The sequence below is a fragment of the Ranitomeya variabilis genome, chromosome 5 (genome assembly GCF_051348905.1).
Source record: "Ranitomeya variabilis isolate aRanVar5 chromosome 5, aRanVar5.hap1, whole genome shotgun sequence".
NCBI classification, from domain to species: Eukaryota; Metazoa; Chordata; class Amphibia; order Anura; family Dendrobatidae; genus Ranitomeya; species Ranitomeya variabilis.
Genome location: NC_135236.1, coordinates 386,609,461 through 386,630,529, shown reverse-complemented (window position 1 = coordinate 386,630,529; position 21,069 = coordinate 386,609,461).

Below are 21,069 nucleotides of genomic sequence, written 5' to 3'. Positions count from 1 at the left end.
TTTCCTCAAAAATGATGTTTTAGCAAGCAATTTTTTTATTTTCACAAGGGTAACAGGAGAAATTGGACCCTACGCTTTGTTGCCCAGTTTCTCCTGAGTACACTGATACCCCATATGTGGGGGTAAACCACTGTTTGGGAACAAGTCGGGGCTTGGAAGGGAAGTAGTGACGTTTTGAAATGCAGACTTTGATGGAGTGGTCTGCGGGCATCACATTCAATTTGCAGAGCCCCTGATGTGCCTAAACAGTAGAAACCCCCCACAAGTGACCCCATTTTGGAAACTATACCCCCCAAGAAACTTATCTAGATATGTGGTGAGCACTTTGAACCCCCAAGTGCTTCACAGAAGTTTATAACGCAGAGCCATGAAAATAAAAAATCATTTTTCATTCCTCTAAAATTATGTTTTAGCAAGCAATTTTTTTATTTTCGCAAGGGTAACAGGAGAAATTGGACCCCAATAGTTGTTGCCCAGTTTGTCCTGAGTATGCTGGTACCCCATATGTGGGGGTAAACCACTGTTTGGGGGCACGTCAGGGCTCAGAAGAGAGGGAGCACCATTTGACTTTTTGAACGCAAGACTGGCTGGAATCAATGGTGGCGCCATGTTGCGTTTGGAGACCCCTGATGTGCCTAAACAGTGGAAACCCCTCAATTCTAACTCCAACACTAACCCCAACACACCCCTATCCCTAATCCCTACTCTAGCCATAACCCTAATCACAACCCTAACCCCAACACACCCATAACCACAAACCTAACCCTAATCCCAACCCTAACCCTAATCCCAACCCTAACCCTAACCCCAACACACCCCTAACCTTAACCAAAACCCTAACCACAAGCCTATTCTTAACCCTATTTCCAACCCTAGCCCTAATTCCAACCCTAACTCTAATTCCAACCCTAAGGCTATGTGCCCATGTTGCGGATTCGTGTGAGATTTTTCCGCACCATTTTTGAAAAATCCGCAGGTAAAAGGCACTGCATTTTACCTGCGGATTTACCGTGGATTTCCAGTGTTTTTTATGCGGATTTCACCTGCGGATTCCTATTGAGGAACAGGTGTAAAACGCTGCGAAATCTGCACAAAGAATTGACATGCTGCGGAAGATACAATGCAGCATTTCTGCACGGTATTTTCCGCACCATAGGCACAGTGGATTTGGTTTTCCATAGGTTTACATGGTACTGTAAACCTGATGGAACACTGCTACGAATCCGCAGCGGCCAATCCGCTGCGGATCATTAGCCAAATCCGCACCGCGTGCACATAGCCTAATTCTAACGCTAACCCTAGTTCTAACCCTACCCCTAACCCTACCCCTAACCCTAACCCTACCCCTAACCCTACCCCTAACCCTACCCCTACCCCTAACCCTACCCCTAACCCTAACCCTAACCCTACCCCTAACCCTAGTTCTGACCCTAGTTCTAACCCTACTGGAAAACAAAAATATTTTCTTCATTTTATTATTGTCCCTACCTATTGGGGTGATAAAGGGGGGGTTCATTTACTATTTTTTTTTATTTTGATCACTGTGATAGGTTTTATCACAGTGATCATAATGTAGCAGGAACGAATCTGCCGGCCAGCAGATTCGGCGGGCGCACTGCGCATGCGCCCGCCATTTTGGAAGATGGCGGTGCCCGTGGAGAAGACGGACAGACACCGGGAGGCTCGGTAAGTATGAGGGGGGATCGGAGCATGGGGGGTGATCGGAGCACGGGGGTGGGATCGGAGCACGAGGGGAGCAGACAGGAGGACGGGGGAGTGGACAGGACGACAGAGGGGAGCGGAGCACAGGATGGAGGACTGGGGAGGAGATCGGTGGCGGTGGGGGGGACAGATCAGTGTTTCCAGCCATGGCCGATGATATTACAGCATCGGCCATGGCTAGATTGTAATATTTCACCATTTTTCATAGTGAAATATTACAAATCGCTCTGATTGGCTGTTTCACTTTCAACAGCCAATCAGAGCGATCGTAGCCACGTGGGGGCAAAGCCACCCCCCCTTGGCTGTAGCACCACTCCCCCTGTCCCTGCAGATCGAGTGAAATTGGAGTTAACCCTTTTACCCGATCTGCAGGGACGCGATCATTCCATGACGCCACATAGGCGTCACAGGTCGGATTGGCACCGACTTTCATGATGCCTACGTGGCGTCATGGGTCGGGAAGGGGTTAAAGTGGCCACTTGCAAGTTGTTCCCCTGTTTGAATCTCCTCTAAAGAGGGGCATCATGGGCTCCTCAAAACAACTGTCAAATGATCTGAAAACAAAGATTATTCAACATAGTTGTTCAGGCGAAGGATGCAAAAAGCTGTCTCAAAGATTTAACCTGTCAATTTCCACTGTGAGGAACATAGTCAGGAAATGGATGAACACAAGTACAGTTCTTGTTAAGGCCAGAAGTGTCAGGCCAAGAAAAACATCAGAAAGGCAGAGAAGAAGAATGGTGAGATCAGTCAAGGACAATCCTCAGACCACCTCCAGAGAGCTGCAGCATCAACTTGTGGTTTTAAATTATTCCCAAAACAACGACGTGAAATGAACAGCTATATATGGGCGGCATGTATGGATCAATTGTGAAAACAAAATTAACATTTCTGGAACTTGGAAAATTTTCTATTGTCATCTTATTTGTTTAAAAAAGGAGCAAAAGAAAAGTAACGTATTGTTTGTCAGCCTCACAGGTCAAGAAGAACACTTCTTCTGAAAGGCATTCTTTTTTATCAGGATTTTTCTTCAGCAGCAAAACCAGGGCAGATGTTATTAAACTGTTCTCTTTGCAGTGTGTTAAGAATAAAAATAGTGTTACTGTGAAGCATAGCATAGACCAATCAATTCACAGTCATACTGACTCTGCAGGTCCAACACCTCCATGTCACTTGAAACTGTGTATTACTATTCACAGACTACAACAAAAAAAATTTTGTCTCTGCAGTAGTACACCACAGTCAAATGTAGGCCTTTATAGATGCAACCAGCTGGTTTCTTAGGTTTTGCGCCTCATAATTTTAAAGAGAGGATTTAGAGTAAGAGAACTCATTTGCATACCTTTTTGCAAGGGATTACAACCTAACTTGCAAGTATCCCTTATGTGAGCTTGAGTATCTCCACAAGGAAAATCAGTACCTCGTAGATGATCAATGGATTACTTACTTATGCTCTCCCATGCTTTTCTCGCTCTAATTGACAACTCTTTTCTATCCATTCAACATGCACTTTAGGATTCATACTCATCTGCATGAAAAATGGATGAGTGCAATCCGATATAAAATTGGATTGCATTCTAACTAATGTTATTCAATGATTCAGCGCACATCTGTGATTTTTTTCTTAGCTCAGATTGGACTGAGAAAAAAATTGTGGCATGCTATGAATGGCCACGTATATCAGACGAGACTTGTCAATGCAAGTCAATGGGTGAAAGAAAAAAATCGCTCAACACACAGACCATGCATGTGCCATGCGATTTTTACGCACCCATCTAATAGGAAACCCGACATTTCATCAGCTGAGTACAGTAAATTCACAACCCAAACTCTCAGAATATAATAGAAGAGATATATATAGCTTTAAAAAAAATTGCATGCAGTCCACCAAATTTTTAATAACTAGCTGAGGGAAACAGCTGGGGACTGATTTTTATAGCCTGGGAAACGGATAATAAACATGGAGTTTCCCACGCTATTAATATCAGCTCACAGCTGCCTACTTAGCCTTTACTGGTTCTTAAAATGGGTCTTTCTTCTATCTATGAATATAATATATATATATATATATATACACTCACTGGCCACTTTATTAGGTACACCTGTCCAACTTCTTGTTAACACTTAATTTCTAATCAGCCAATCACATGGCGGCAACTCAGTGCATTTAGGCATGTAGACATGGTCAAGACAATCTCCTGCAGTTCAAACCGAGCATCAGTATGGGGAAGAAAGGTGATTTGAGTGCCTTTGAACGTGGCATGGTTGTTGGTGCCAGAAGGGCTGGTCTGAGTATTTCAGAAACTGCTGATCTACTGGGATTTTCACGCACAACCATCTCTAGGGTTTACAGAGAATGGCCCGAAAAAGAAAAAAAATCCAGTGAGCGGCAGTTCTGTGGGCGGAAATGCCTTGTTGATGCCAGAGGTCAGAGGAGAATGGGCAGACTGGTTCGAGCTGATAGAAAGGCAACAGTGACTCAAATCGCCACCCGTTACAACCAAGGTAGGCCTAAGAGCATCTCTGAACGCACAGTGCGTCGAACTTTGAGGCAGATGGGCTACAGCAGCAGAAGACCACACCGGGTACCACTCCTTTCAGCTAAGAACAGGAAACTGAGGCTACAATTTGTACAAGCTCATCGAAATTGGACAGTAGAAGATTGGAAAAACGTTGCTTGGTCTGATGAGTCTCGATTTCTGCTGCGACATTCGGATGGTAGGGTCAGAATTTGGCGTAAACAACATGAAAGCATGGATCCATCCTGCCTTGTATGGAGCATCTTTGGGATGTGCAGCCGACAAATCTGCGGCAACTGTGTGATGCCATCATGTCAATATGGACCAAAATCTCTGAGGAATGCTTCCAGCACCTTGTTGAATCTATGCCACGAAGAATTGAGGCAGTTCTGAAGGCAAAAGGGGGTCCAACCCGTTACTAGCATGGTGTACCTAATAAAGTGGCCGGTGAGTGTATATATATATATATATATATATATATATATATATATATATATTAAGAGACCACAACATCAAAACCCTGTCATGGACAACCCAATCTCCAGACCTGGACCCCATTAAAACCTCTGGAATGTAATCAAGAGGATGATGGATAGTCACAAGCCATCAAAGAACTGCTTGCATTTTTGCACCAGGTGCAGTGTGAAAGACTGGTGGAAAGCATGCCAAGATGCATGAAAGCTGTGATTAAAAATCATGCTTATTCCACAAAATATTGATTTCTGAACTATTCCTGAGTTAAAACATTAGTGTTGTTGTTTCCAAATGATTGTGAACTTGTTTTCTTTGCATTATTTGAGGTCTGAAAGGACAGCTTTTTTTAAAATTTTGACCACTTCTCCTTTTCAGAAAAAAATGCAGACAAACTCAACATTGTACAGTGGTCTCTTAATTTTTGCCAGAGCTCAGTGAGCCGAAACGTCGCGCAGTGATGTGGGTCGATTAAACTTCACACTTTTTTTCACTTGAAATCCTTGGAGTGCTGCCTTCTTTTTTGCTATTTGGTATACAGTTAGGTCCATATATATTTGGACAGAGACAACATTTTTCTAATTTTGGTTATAGACATTACCACAATGAATTTTAAGCAAAACAGTTCAGATGCAGTTGAAGTTCAGACTTTCAGCTTTCATTTGAGGGTATCCACATTAAAATTGGATGAAGGGTTTAGGCGTTTCAGCTCTTTAACATGTGCCACCCTGTTTTTAAAGGGACCAAACGTAATTGGACAATTGACTCCAAGGCTATTTCATGGACAGGTGTGGGCAATCCCTTCGTTATGTCATTCTCAATTAAGCAGATAAAAGGCCTGGAGATGATTTGAGGTGTGGTGTTTGCATTTGGAAGGTTTTGCTGTGAAGTAAACATGCGGTCAAAGGAGCTCTCCATGCAGGTGAAACAAGCCATCCTTAAGCTGTGAAAACAGAAAAAACCCATCCGAGAAATTGCTACAATATTAGGAGTGGCAAAATCTACAGTTTGGTACATCCTGAGAAAGAAAGAAAGCACTGGTGAACTCATCAATGCAAAAAGACCTGGGCGCCCAAGGAAGACAACAGTGGTGGATGATCGCAGAATAATCTCCAGGGTGAAGAGAAACCCCTTCACAACAGCCAACCAAGTGACCAACACTCTCCAGGAGGTCGGCGTATCAATATCCAAATCTACCATAAAGAGAAGACTGCATGAAAGTAACTACAGAGGGTTCACTGCACGGTGCAAGCCACTCATAAGCATCAAGAAGAAAAAGGCTAAAAACATCTAAAAAAGCCAGCACAGTTCTGGAAGAACATTCTTTGGACAGATGAAAACAAGATCAACCTCTACCAGAATGATGGAAAGAGAAAAGTATGGCAAAGGCTTGGTACAGCTCATGATCCAAAGCATACCACATCATCTGTAAAACACGGCGGAGGCAGTGTGATGGCTTGGGCATGCATGGCGGCCAGTGGCACTGGGTCACTAGTGGTTATGGATGATGTGACACAGGAATGAATTCTGAGGTCTTCAGAGCCGCCATACTGTGTGCTCAGATCCAGCCAAATGCAGCCAAACTGATTGGTCGTCGTTTCATACTACAGATGGACAATGACCCAAAACAAAGCCAAAGCAACCCAGGAGTCTATTAAAGCAAAGAAGTGGAATATTCTTGAATGGCCAAGTCAGTCACCTGATCTCAACCCAATTGAGCAGCATTTCACTTGTTAAAGACTAAACTTCAGACAGAAAGGCCACAAACAAACAGCAACTGAAAACCACCGCAGTGAAGGCCTGGCAGAGCATCAAAAAGGAGGAAACACAGCATCTGGTGATGTCCATGAGTTCAAGACTTCCGGCAGTTATTGCCAACAAAGGGTTTTCAACCAAGTACTAAAAATTAACATTTTATTTTTAATTATTGAATCTGTCCAATTACTTTTGGTCCCTTTAAAAACAGGGTGGCACATGTTAAGGAGCTGAAACTCCTAAAATCTTCATCCAATTTTAATGTGGATCCCCTCAAATGAAAGATAAAAGTCTGAACTTCAACTGCATCTGAATTGTTTTGTTTAAAATTCATTGTGGTAATGTCTATAACCAAAATTAGAAAAATGTTGTCTCTGTCCAAATATATATGGACCTAACTGTATATATATCTATATATATAATTGTCTAAGGGTTTTTCTGTCTGTCTGTCCTGGAAATCCCGCGTCTCTGATTGGTCGAGGCCGCCAGGCCATAAAGGTTGTCATAAAGGTTGCCTCGACCAATCAGCGACGGGCACGGTCTGCCGCGAATTCGCCTCGACCAATCAGCGACGGGCACAGTATCGACATAGATGTCATAATGGTTGCCATGGCGACGATGATGTCATAAAGGTTGCCTCGACCAATCAGCGACGGGCACAGTCTGCCGCGAATTCTGGAATCATCATTGTCCATATACTACAGGGACATGCATATTCTAGAATACCCGATGCGTTAGAATCGGGCCACAATCTAGTATATATATATTTTTTTTATATATATATATTTATATATATATATTTAGCAATTATAACATAATAAAGCATAATATAAGAACTGAACTAATTAGGTTATATACAGTTATATGAAAAAGTTTGGGCACCCCTATTAATCTTATGCTTAATGTTTTATAAAAATTGTTTGTTTTGCAACAGCTATTTCAGTTTCATATATCTAATAACTGTTGGACACATTAATGTTTCTGCCTTGAAATGAGGTTTATTGTACTAACAGAAAATGTGTAATCTGCATTCAAACAAAATTTGACAGGTGCATAAGTATGGGCACCCTTATCATTTTCTTGTTTTAAATACTCCTACCTACTTTTTACTGACTTACTAAAGCACTTTTTTTGGTTTTGTAACCTCATTGAGCTTTGAACTTCATAGCCAGGTGTATGCAATCATGAGAAAAGCTACTTAAAATGGCCACTTGCAAGTTGTTCTCCTGTTTGAATCTCCTCTGAAGAGTGGCATCATGGGAAAGAAGTCAGAGTGGAAGAGTGGCATCATGGGCTCCTCAAAACAACCATCAAATGATCTGTCAATTTCCTCTGTGAGGAACATAGTAAGGAAATGGAAGAACACAGGTACAGTTCTTGTTAAGGCCAGAAGTGTCAGTCCAAGAAAAACATCAGAAAGGCAGAGAAGAAAAATGGTGAGATCAGTCAAGGACAATCCTCAGACCACCTCCAGAGAGCTGCAGCATCAACTTGCTGCAGATGGTGTCACTGTGCATCAGTGAACTATACAATGCACTTTACACAAGGAGAAGCTGTATGGGAGAGTGATGCGAAAGAAGCCGTTTCTGCAAGCACGCCACAAACAGAGTCGGCTGAGGTATGCAAAAGCACATTTGGAGAAGCCAATTTCTTTTTGGAAGAAGGTCCTGTGGACTGATGAAACCAAGATTGAGTTGTTTGGTCATACAAAAAGGCATTATGCATGGCGGCAAAAAAACACAGCATTCCAAGAAAAACACTTGCTACCCACAGTAAAATTTGGTGGAGGTTCCATCATGCTTTGGGGCTGTGTGGCCAATGCCGGCACCGGGAATCTTGTTAAAGTTGAGGGACGCATGGATTCCTCTCAGTATCAGCAGATTCTTGACAATAATGTTCATGAATCAAAGTTGAAGTTACGCAGGGGATGGATCTTTCAGCAAGACAATGATCCAAAACACCGCTCCAAATCTATTCAGGCATTCATGCAGAGGAACAATTACACTGTTCTGGAATGGCCATCCCAGTCCCCAGACCTGAATATCATTGAACATCTGTGGGATCATTTGAAGAGGGCTGTCCATGCTTGGCGACCATCAAACTTTACTGAACTGGAATTGTTTTGTAAAGAGGAATGGTCAAAAATACCTTCATCCAGGAACTCATTAAAAGCTACAGGAAGCGATTAGAGGCTGTCATTTTTGCAAAAGAAGGATCTACTAAATATTAATGTCACTTTTCTGGTGAGGTGCCCATACCTATGCACCTGTCAAATTTTGTTTGAATGCAGATTACACATTTTCTGTTAGTACAATAAACCTCATTTCAAGGCAGAAACATTACTGTGTCCAACAGTTATTAGATATATGAAACTGAAATAGCTGTTGCAAAAAAAACAATTTTTATAAAACATTAAGCTTAAGATTAATAGGGGTGCCCAAACTTTTTCATATAACTGTAAGTAATATATATTGTTAACTTCATATTGCATTCAAATCCAATAGCAATGTACACATTTCGTGAGAGTAATCTTTATAATGATTTGACTCACACTTCATTTTTGGTATTGTTCACTGATTGATCTCACAGCTGAAGAAGCTGCCATGGAAAAAAAAATAACAAAGTGTTCTCCATTTACAATTAATCATTGGATGGTCCTTGAGAAACCAATGAGTGTCAATTTGTGTAAAAAGTAAGTGGGATGTTAAGTGTAGCAGACTCATTGTTCTGAATGTGTAGTGAGATGTCCAAAGGGATCAATGGCGTGCTTATTAAGCCAAGATGTTGATCTGCACATGTGCTTCCTTTGGCACCATTTTATTGAAGACCAGAAGACCAGACGTGGAATCAAACTGCGTTTGCACTCACGCCAATGAAGGTGTTGGTTCGGGATTTAAAAAATGAGGCAAGTCACTAAAAAAGACAGCTATCTGTCATAGAAAGAGGCAAATGGAAGGGTGGAGCAGAAGGAGAAGACTTTACCCCCAATCCCGTTCCTGTGCACTGAAGAAGCAATAGACGAAAACTTGAAACCCTGATTAAACTAGAACTACAGATTGGATTGATTCACCAAAGGTATTAATTTAATCAGTATAACAACACCAATATGGCCATGGCTTTTTATATCGCTAAATCTGATCATCAGCTCCTCCTCTCTATGCTTCGCTCCATTGGCCTCAAGGACACCGTTCTCTCCTGGTTCTCCTCCTATCTCTCTGACTGATCCTTCACTGTGTCTTTTGCTGGCTCCTCCTCCTCTCATCTTCTCCTTACTGTTGCTGTTCCTCAAAGATCTGTCCTAGGCCTTCTCCTCTTCTCTTTGTATACTGCCCCTATTGGACGAACAATCAGTAAATTTGGTTTCCAGTTCCATCGCTATGCTGATGACACCCAATTATATACCTCCTCTTCTGACATCATGCCTGCCTTTTTAGAAAACACAGTGATTGTCTTACCGCTGTCTCTAACATCATGTCCTCCCTCTATCTGAAACTGAATCTGTCAAAAACTGAACTCCTTGTGTTTCCTCCCTCTACTAACCTCCCTATGCACGACATTGCCATTTCCGTGTGTGGTTCTACCATTACTCCCCAGCAACATGCCCACTGTCTTGGGGTCAAATTCTATTCAGAGCTTTTATTTACTCCCCACATCCGATCACTGGCTCGCACTTGTTATCTGCACCTCAAAAACATTTCTAGAATTCGACCTTTTCTTACTTTTGACTCTGCAAAAACTCTCACTGTTTCTCTTATTCATTCTCATCTGGACTATTGTAACTCTCTACACATCGGTCTCCCTCTTACCAAACTCTCCCCGCTCCAATCTGTCTTGAATGCTGCAGCCAGGATCATATTCCTTACCAATCGTTACACTGATGCCTCTACCTTGTGCCAGTCATTACACTGGTTACCCATCCACTCCAGAATTCAGTATAAACTTATTAACCTCACCCAAAAAGCACTCCATGGCTCGGCACCACCCTACATCTCCTTGCTCGTCTCAGTCTACCACCCTACCCGTGCCCTCCATTCTGCTAATGACCTGAGGTTAACATCTTCAATAATCAGAACCTCCCACTCCCGTCTCCAAGACTTTTCATGTGCTGCGCCAATTCTTTGGAATGCACTACCTAGGATAATTCGATTAATCCCCAATACCCACAGTTTTAAGCATGCCCTAAAAATCCATTTCTTCAGACTGGCCTACCGCCTCAATACATTAACCTAATTATCTCTGTGTTGCCTATTCAAAATTTTTACCATAACCAGGTTCCTCGTATCATATTCTCACACACTTTATGCATTTAATAGCCCTCTGTGTCTGTGCTGTTAAATACTTAGGCTGATAACCAGCTCATGCAGCTTTACATGAACAACCAATTCTTACACTATGGCTGGTCCAAACAACGAAAGCAATTTGTTACCATCCACCTTTCTTGTCTCCCCTTTTTCCTCATAGATTGTAAGCTTGTGAGCAGGGCCCTCATTCCTCTTGGTTTCTATTTTGATTTATGTGTTTATTGATATGCTGTAATGTCCATTGTCTGTACAAGTCCCCTCTAAAATGTAAAGTGCTACCAAATATGTGGGTGCCACAGAAATAAAATTATTATTATTATTATAATTCTTTTTAAGGTTGCATGGTTTCCCAATACAGTGTCTCTTCAGACCTCAGCTTATTGGCATCGCTGTATTTATTTAAAAGTATTGGTGAATGTATGCTTTTTGGCTTTATTTACTAACATAATCATGAAATATTGCTTTCAGTGCTGCATTACATATGCTACTGTTCAACTAGTAGTAAGATAACTTCAACTTATGGAGGTCAAATGAATGTCAAATTGCAAACATTTATCATTTGTCACGTAACTAATATATAAAAATGGGTTTGTTTTTATTAATTGTTATTTCTTTCCTAATGTTAATATTTTCTAAAAGAGATGTAATGTTAACTAAATCGACATTCAGTATGTTTTTATGCCACCAACTGCTTACATAGAAGTGGAAACTTCACAGGGGCAGAATTAAAGACGCATGGAAGCTTCAAGTTACTACAGAACAGAATTGCTGAGAAAATTCCTTTGTCCATTCCAAACAGCAAAAATTTGAATGCCTGCTGTTCAGATGGGATTAACTTATCGGAGAACATTTTTACATGTGTCGGTATGTTTCATATAAAAATATTAAATGTATTGAAAAATTGTATTAGCATCCTGATAAAATGTTGTCTTTAATGCTGAAAATTGATTAAGTCAGATTTGGAGTGTGGAAAATCACTGATATGTCTGAAGTACAGGGATTGCTAGTTACACGGTATTAAACTCCCAGAGGGCAAAACATTCCAACCATACCTTTATTCTGCAATAGTTTTATGTATACCTTGAATATCTATTGAATATACAGTAGTACATAGACAGCTTGTGTGACTACTTTGTGTTTCCTGATTGTGAAGTGTTGTAGAATATACTGAGAGAATGTAAATTATAAATAAACAACATGAAAACATATATTGATAAATCTGAAGACTTATATAGCTCTGGACTTTTGAAATTTGACCAATAATTACAAATGTTCTAAATATGCTGATAGACAAATAAAAGTGTTTGCGCCAACAAAGTTTATTATGCCAAATATTTTAAACCATCTTATATCTGTAAGTAAATTTTATGTAAGTATTACAAAATAAATACAATTGTGTGTCTTATGTATCTTATGTGTCTGCATATGGCCGGTTTTACACATCCATTTATTTCCAGTACCAGAAAAAACAGTACCAGAGATATCCATGCCTGTGTGTCCATGTGTCCCTGTGTGTAATACTTGTGGCACACGTGTGGCAACTGTGTTCCAACCATGTGCCACATCAGTACCACAATGACGGACGGCAGGGAAGAAGCGCTACAGTAAGCGATGTTCCCTGGTGGCGAGTGCTGAAGCCGGCTCTCATCATTCTCCCCTGCTCTGCCAGCGATTGGCGCGAGCAGTAGACAATGATGAGAGTTATATTCAAGTCACAACAATGACAGCAGGTGGGGGCTTTTGGGACTGTTACTCCCATCATCTAATAGCAGTGACAGCAGGAGCAGATGATCAGGGTATTCCTCACCTACCGCCTGCGATATAACTAAATAAATGAATGAAAAGCCCAGCATGGTTCCCCTGTAATATCTATAACCAACCAGGCAAAACTCACAGTTTGGGGCTGCAACCCTCAGCTATCAGCTTCAGCAAGGTGGGTTATCAAGAATAGAGGGGTCCCTATGCTGTTTTTTTTAATTATTTAAGTAAATAATTTTTAAAAATGGAGTAGGGTCCCCCTCATTTTGGACAACCAGCCTTGCTAAAGCTGACAGCTAGGGGCTGGTATTCTCAGGCTGGTAAGGGGCCATTAATCTAGGCCCCTCCGCTTAAAAATATCAACCCCCCGCCACCCAGAAATGGTGCATCTGTAATAATTATAGGGGATAACTCAGGAGACTCTTTGCGTGGAACAAGACAACAGGACACAGTTTATAAGTGGTAAAGTTTATACTATAACACGGTCATTCAAACAGGTGCAGAGAGAAACTCAAGTCCACAACACTTGGTGTAAATATTAAATGCAGTTTAGCAGTCAATAGGAAACTTCAGAGGAATGAAAACAAGCAGAAAGTCTATGAAGCACAGTTATTCTTGAGGATACTTGACACAAATAAATCCTTGTCTTTAGTCCAGACACAGATAGATATGCCTATAAGGAAGTTCAAATCATAACTTATCACAACCAGGGAGGCCTGATTAATAGTCCCAGGTTTTGCAGAGCAGCAAACAGCTTACATGTCCAGCAAATGCAGATGGAAGTAACATGAGCAGCAGATGAAGGAGGATTACTGAACACTGGTGTATGCAGCAGGAACTCAGAGCAGAGTGGCAGGATCTCCAACACAGGTTCACAGGAGCAGGTGCAGGTGCAAGGCCAGGGAGTAATCAGGAGCTGGATGCAAAGCAGAATACTCTAGCACAGACTGAAGGCTGGGGTGGAGTTTTATAGCAGGAAGACAAGTGCACATGAGACCAAAGACGCCATCTTGAAAAAGGGCAGTAATGCACAAAAGGTAATAAAAAATGTTCATAGTACTGACAGCATCTATTAGATGTGCCAATTCTGGCACTTTGACCGGCTCTTCCCCCTTCCCCTGTAGCGGTGTCAAGTGGGGTTCATATTTGTGGGGTTGATGTCACCTTTGTATTGTCAGGTGACAGTAAGCCCATGGTTTAGTAATGGAGAGGTGTCTATAAGACACCTATCCAGTAGCGCACCTATAATGAGGTCAGTTGAGCATTTGGCCTCAAGTGACGGGGAGACAGAGGGTGGCAGCCGCCCTCAGTCAGATAACATGGATCCGGCAATCCTTTTTGTCAGTGTGTGTCACTGTGTGAGAAGATAACAGAGAAGAGTTTTGGGACTCAGGAGGGAGGACAGGGAGGAGGCTGCCTGACTACTTTCACTTTTAATGTAAACTTCAGTTGGCTCTGTCTCCTCCACCCCCTCCAGCCCTGAAAGTGTGATCGGCCATCTAGCACTCTGAAACAAGTGACTTTGTCTGTGTTCATCACATACCTGACCTTCAGAAGATAAATGCTCCTTCTTCTATGCTTCTCTGCAGTGGTGAGTCCCCATGGTTGTGTTACCTTACAAATCATGCCCTTACAGTCTACACTGGCATCTTTGTGAAGGGACAAACTGCTCACAGGACATGGTGACCAACCTCCTGCCCCCAGTGCAACTTCGGGTAACTTTTCAGCTCACATACTGGCTGCTTTATGTAGGGTACAGTGCGGTGTGTGCAGTATACAGTGTATACCATTGATTTGGGTGTGATTACCATGTGTCCTTGCAGTAGAATCCCATGGGTCATTTTATCCAAATTTCCACTCTGAATGGTTGAGAGAAGAAAGGTGAGAAGTTTCCAGCAAACCATCTTTATAAACAGATATTGCAAGTGCAGGTTCTGTGGAGCATGCTGTGGAGTGCACATTTGTACTTTTTTATAGTAACTTTTCCAACCCATACTTACCAACATTTTAGATCAAACAACTAAGGCTGGTTTCATACTTGCATATTTATTAATCCGTGGGCATACAGCAAAACCCTGTATGCCCACGGATTCCCACACACTAAACAAACTAGATGCTGCAAGCAGCAGCCCTTTACGTATCTTTCATGGATCTGTAGGATCCATAATGACACCCCCCCAGGGTGCGTGTCATTTAGAGTTGCGTCCCTGCACATGCACAGTTCATGAGTCATAGCCCGGAAGTACTGATCCGCCGGGGTCTGTACTGTACGGCTGTTTCTGTGCCCATAGGCACCGGTTGTAAATTTAAACATGGTGCTACGGATCCGTGTGGATCCACGGCATCATGTTACTTTTCAAGGAGACCAAAAACACATCTCGATGCAGATTTTGGCTCTGTGAAAAATACATTTTGACACAGATCAACACATATCCAGGGCAAAACGGTGACACCTGGATGCCTTGAAAGTCAATGGGGACGAAAACTAATCCGTGTGCATCCAGTTTGTGATGGATTCACACGCATAGAAAAATATGCAAGTGTGAAACTATCCTAAGAAGTAAGAGATTGTGTCTCCAAGTTTGCCACCAAAAATGTTACCCATAGAAACACCACTTTTCAGGAGCGAACACAGACAGCAGCGGGCCCTATGCAAGAACAATAGAAGGGGTCTTTAGAACCAAATAACTCATCAAAATGGACAATTCCTCCTGCTTTGGACATAGACATGGACCCCCTTGCCTCTTGGGCTGCTGTGCGGCTGCACAGGTAGCATCCATGATAGATCCGCCTCTGCCTCTTTTCATTCCTCTCCATTTGTTGATTACACCCTCCTCACACCTCTTCCTCATCAAATCCAGCAGGTTTCAGTGGTATTTGCTAATCTCTAGGCATCTGGGAGACAGGAGTGCACCTATCATGAGGTGACATGAATTGGTTGCCTCAGGCGCCTCCACCTGCTTGTAAACAGAGGACAGCATCCGCCAGGTGCCTAGTGGTAGCACGGGCCCCCTGTGGATAGTTTGAATTAATTCTTTCAGATGCCGGACACTGCTGTCTAACCTCTGCAGCTCAGCCTGACGAGGAGCGATAATGTCATCACTGAGCGCACCTATACTGAGCTGTGCAGAGTGGCAGACACACGATGAGGAGACCGAAGCAGCAAGGAGAGAGGTTAGTATTTACTTTTTTTGTAAATCTGCGAGTACACTGATGGATGACTATGAGGATGGGCATGATAATATATGGAGGACTATGTTGAAAACTATGGGATGCATTATACTATATGGAAAACTATGAGCTTGCGTTATACTATATGGAGAACTATGGGGGTGCATTATACTATATGGGGGACTATGGGAGTGCATTATACTGTATGTGGGACTATGGGGGTGCATTATAGTATATGGAGGGCTATGGGGTGTATTGTACTATATGGGGGACTATAGGGGTGCATTATACTATATGGAGGACTATAGGGGATGCAATATACTATATGGGACTATGGGCTGCATTGTACTATATGGAGGACTATGTGGAGTGCATTATACTATGTAGGGGCTATGGGGGTGCTTTATATTCCATGGAAGACTATGGGGTGCATTATAATATATGGAAGACAATGGGGGTGCATTATACTATATAGAGAACTATGGGGTGCAATATACTATAGGGAGGACTATGGGGGGGTGCAATAAACAATAAGAAGGACTATGGGGTGCATTATACTATGTGGAGGACTATGGATGGTGCATTATAATATATGGAGCCAATTATACTATATGAAAGCCATGATATACTTGGAGGGCTATGAGGCAGCCTTTATACTTTATAGAGGACTATTTGAGGGCTGTGTTGGGGCCATTATAGAGTGTGAAGAGGTGTAGGGGACATTATATTGTATGTAGGTCCAATATACTACATGGAGGGCTGTGAGGGGGTCACAGTTGGGGATCATACTGTACTGGGGTAGTTGAGGGGGGTACAGTAGGTCCATCATACAGTGTTTGTGGAGGGTACTGTGGACGAATTCACTGTGGGTGATTATACAGTGTTTGTGAGGCACTTTTGTTGGCATCAAACTTCATGGGGGCAATGAAAAAAGAATGTAGGGGCTTCATTAGGAGGAGAATTACTTTGTAAGGGTTGCAGAGTTGTGAGATATGTACCTATGTGACCCATCCAAATATATATGTTTTTTTGGTGGGGGAGCCCAGATAGAACTTCTGCTATTGGGCCCCATGATTTCTATATACACCCCGGGTGCAGGATGCATTGTCCCTTTCACATACACCTCTGCTGCAGGACTGATTGGTCATTACTTACACATCACATCCAATGCCACCCCTCGTTACATACAGGCAACCAGCCATGTTTCTCCCGATCAGTGGTTGGTCAGTGGTGCTCATCCCCCTTCATGCTCCCACATCCCTGGCTTAACTTAATTGGAATGCCCCTGCTATTAGCTCCGGACAGCCCTGTGCGCGGTGCTTGTGATTGGCTAAGAGAATGAGGCATGGTCTGTTGGGGAAGATGCACCATTTTACCAGCTTAGTGCAGTGGCGGCTTGTTGATGCTCAGACTGCAGGTTGTTGCATGTGGTGCGTGGACGGTGCTGCATGGTGGACATGTCTGAATAGTTAGTGCCAGGCAGCGGCCACATTGGAGCTGCCCAGAGTTTTGCAGGCATGTGCCAGAGATAATAGGTTGGCAGGTTAGCAATCAGTGCTGCCTCCTGTGCTATAAGGATGCAGGACTGTGTCTGCCTACAGGACCACAGCTCTGCAGCCATCATTGTGTGTCTGTATGCTTGTGCCAGGCCTGCCATTGCCATTAATGATCCTTGTTCTGGATTATTTTGTGAGGTTCTTGTATGTGCAGTGATGGCGCTGACATACTTGTGTTCGGGTACCTTTATCTCTATTTCTTTAAATTAAAATGTCCATTATTGTACAATTTTTTCAGGATAGATATAAATCTGTATGAAACAGATTAATTTCTACCGATTTTAAAAATTTACTATGTGGGCACCGTTTTGCAGTTCGCCTCAGGCAGCAGAGAGGCTAGGTTCACCCCTGCACCAATACATTACTAATCCTATAGTTGTATGGTAAATAAAGACACAGCCAGAATAAAGTCTTTTATCTAATATATAAAGCTGAATGTGTGTGTGTGTGTGTGTGTGTGTGTGTGTGTGTGTGTGTGTGTGTGTGTGTGTGTGTGTGTGTGTGTGTGTGTGTGTGTGAGTGTGTGTGTGTGTGTATGTGTGTATGTCCGGGATTGGCATCCGCACCGTCGCAGCTACAGCCACAAAATTTTGCACAGTCACACGTCTGGACCCCTAGAGCATCATAGGCTATGTTGTGAGGCGAAATTTTAACCCCGTGCTTTCCAATTCACCAAACAATTTTGCCCCTATCTACAAAATGGGGAAAAAGTGAAAGGAAAAGTGTTGGAGGCAAATTGACAGCTGCCAGATGTGAACAAGGGGGACTTAAAGAGTGAGAGCGATGGCGCCAAAGAGTATATACCATACAGTTGCTAAGGTGGGGCCCCGACATGGGATACTCACCACACAAGGGGATATGAACACGCACACAAAATGTGCCACACTACCACGTGCTTGAACATATATACCACCCTCAGCACACATTTCACCACACATACACCAACCTCGCCACATAAAAGTTGAAACACAAAAGTCGCCACGCGCAAAATTCGCCACATGCAAAACTCACCACATGCAAAACTAGGCTCACACAAAACTCGCCACATGTGCAAAACTCACCTCATGGAAAACTCGCCAAAAATTGCCACATGCACAAAGTTGCAACACATGCAAAAGTTGTCTCACACAAAATTTGCACATACTCAAAACGCACCACACATAAAACTCGCCACGCGCAAAACTCGCCATGCGCAAAACTTGCTGCACACAACTTGCTACACTAACCTGTCACATGCAACTCGACACACAAAAAGTTGCTACACACATGTCACCACACAAATCTCATCTCACAAAAGTCGCTGCAAGCATGTCGCCACATGCAACTCAACACACACAACTTGACACATGGAACTCGCCCTAAAACACACACAAGTCTGTTATTATCCTTCAAAAATAATGGAAATTTACAAATTGATGCAATGTATAATCCTATGAAGATGCACCACTCATTATGAAAGATTACAATATGAATCAAATATAGATCTATCATGCCAAAGAAAATAGAGTCATATTATGATCATATTATAAAAATTACTTCTTTATTATGCATCATAAAACAGAACCAAAATCCATACAGTACTGTAGAGGGAGCGAATAAATGAGTAAAGCAATAAATAAATCAGGCCACTTGTCTGGCGGTGTCCTCCTTCACAGTCCAAAGATCCTTAGTAATGGGAGCGTCCTCCTTGAGGTTGCAGTCCCCCGGGCAAACCCCGCCGCCGTGTGTCAGCGTTAGCCCCGGCCGATGGCGCTGCTGACAGCGTAGCGAGGTGAGCGGGGGGCGTGGTAGGATGGTGACGTCACCTGTCCGTAACTGACGGACGTATGCAGGGGCCAATCCTGCAAATCTCAGGACACTAGGACACTCTGAGGAGCTGTTTACCAAAACATTTCTTGATTGTGGTTTCTCAAACTGCATGCTTCAAAAGGGACAGGATTTTATGCTGTTTAGTGATGCATTGAACTTTTAACAGACACAAGAACATAGTGGTGAGTGGCAAATTCAGGACAAGGAGAAAGATGAGGAGGAGACACAGTTGCCACTAAGTCTTGTTGTTAAGTAATGAAGTCAGGAGGACCAGAATGAATCTAGCATGCAGAGCGAGGCCAGTAGCGTTGAGAGTGAGAAATCAGCATCTCCAAAACAGACAGGAATAGGCAGTGTGGCAACTGTTCCGCAGAGCATCAACAGTCCTGAATATCTCCGTCAAAGAGTTAGGTGTTACCCTGTCTGGGACTTTTTTAAAGAGAGTTCTGAGACAAACAAAATAGCCATTTGCAACCTGTGCCATGGAAAAAATAACAAGGGCCAGACCATTAAGAACCTAACTACCACCAGCATAATCAGTCACATGTCATCTAAGTACCTGACTCGATGGGCAGAATGCATGGGTACACGATTGGTGGCATCAGGTAACACCACTGCTTCTTCCCCTGTGCTAAGTGCTTCCCAATCCTCTGCCTAAAACACTGGTGCAGATTCCTCCTGCCCTGCACCTATTATTGCACCTATTCTGATTTACCATTATCAGGGACTTCCAAATCCTTGTCCCAGCCTAGCATTCAGCTGTCATTACCCCAAGCTTTGGAATGAAAAAGAAAGCTCCCAGCCACCCACCCACAGTCCCAAATGCTAAAAGGGCACATTTCCAGGCTGCTTGATGTGGAAATGTTGCCATTTAGGCTGGTAGACAAGGATGATTTTCTCCAAATCATGGTCCCCATGACGCTATAGTCAGTGCAACTATCCCGCTTCTGTGCCAGCTTCATCTCATCTGCTCAGCATGGATTGTGTAACAATGATGAGGTGGATGCTAAAGAGGAGGAACAGGAGCTGGTGGCTAGTGCAACAGAGGCTAGTAGCCACACAACCTTTGTCCTGTATAATTTATCCGTATATTGCTCACTTGAAGACTGTTTTGTGGTCCAGAGTTCATTTAGTTAGTATATAACTAGTGATGAGCGAACATGCTCGCCACTACTCGGTACTCGCCCAAGTATCACTACGCTGGGGCTACTCGGCGAGCACCGAGCATTTCCGGGATTACTCGGCGGGAACTCGAGTTTCCACTCTGCATTTCTGGCGGTCTTTAGAGTCCCAATTAACATGCAGGGATTGTCTGCCAGGCACTGTAACACCGAAGCCATCTTGGTTGTGGTCTTGCAGTGATTGGCTGGCCGCACAGCATCATCAGGGGTATAAGAGACTGGACGCCGCCCTGCTCGCCGCATTCTGCTCCGGAGTTAGCTAGTGTAGGGTGAGCTGTATTTGAGTACATAGATCTCACTGCATACATCAAAAAGCTCCATTACTGTCTGCTGCTGCTTATTTTATATATACCTGCAGTTATCTGTGGTAATTTTTTTTTTTTGCGGCTTATTCCTGCTCATTTTATTATTCAGCAATCCATAGACCCCTTTTTTCTACATTTATTTGCTTGGTCACGCTGCAGAATACAGCCAGGTCATTGCAATACAAGAGCGTGCAAATCTAAGAATTAAAAAAAAAAATTTGGTCCCACACATCAGATGTGAGTGTGCAAAAAAATCTGTCCTTTTTTTTGGTACTATCTAATATTTTGTAGTGTCTTACAATATTTTTGTAAAGTAAGCTGCGGAGACACCATCACGTGTTTCTCAACGCAAGCAATGAATAGCCAGGCCTTTCTCCCGGAAGGAACAACCACGGGAAGGGCAGCATCCAATAAAGGAGAATATCCAATAAAGGAAGACCACCTATGCCAAGCATGGTATCCATCCACAAACAGCTGTTTCAGGGTTTTTGCCCCTCATCAGTGTGGAGTAGGAAACTGGC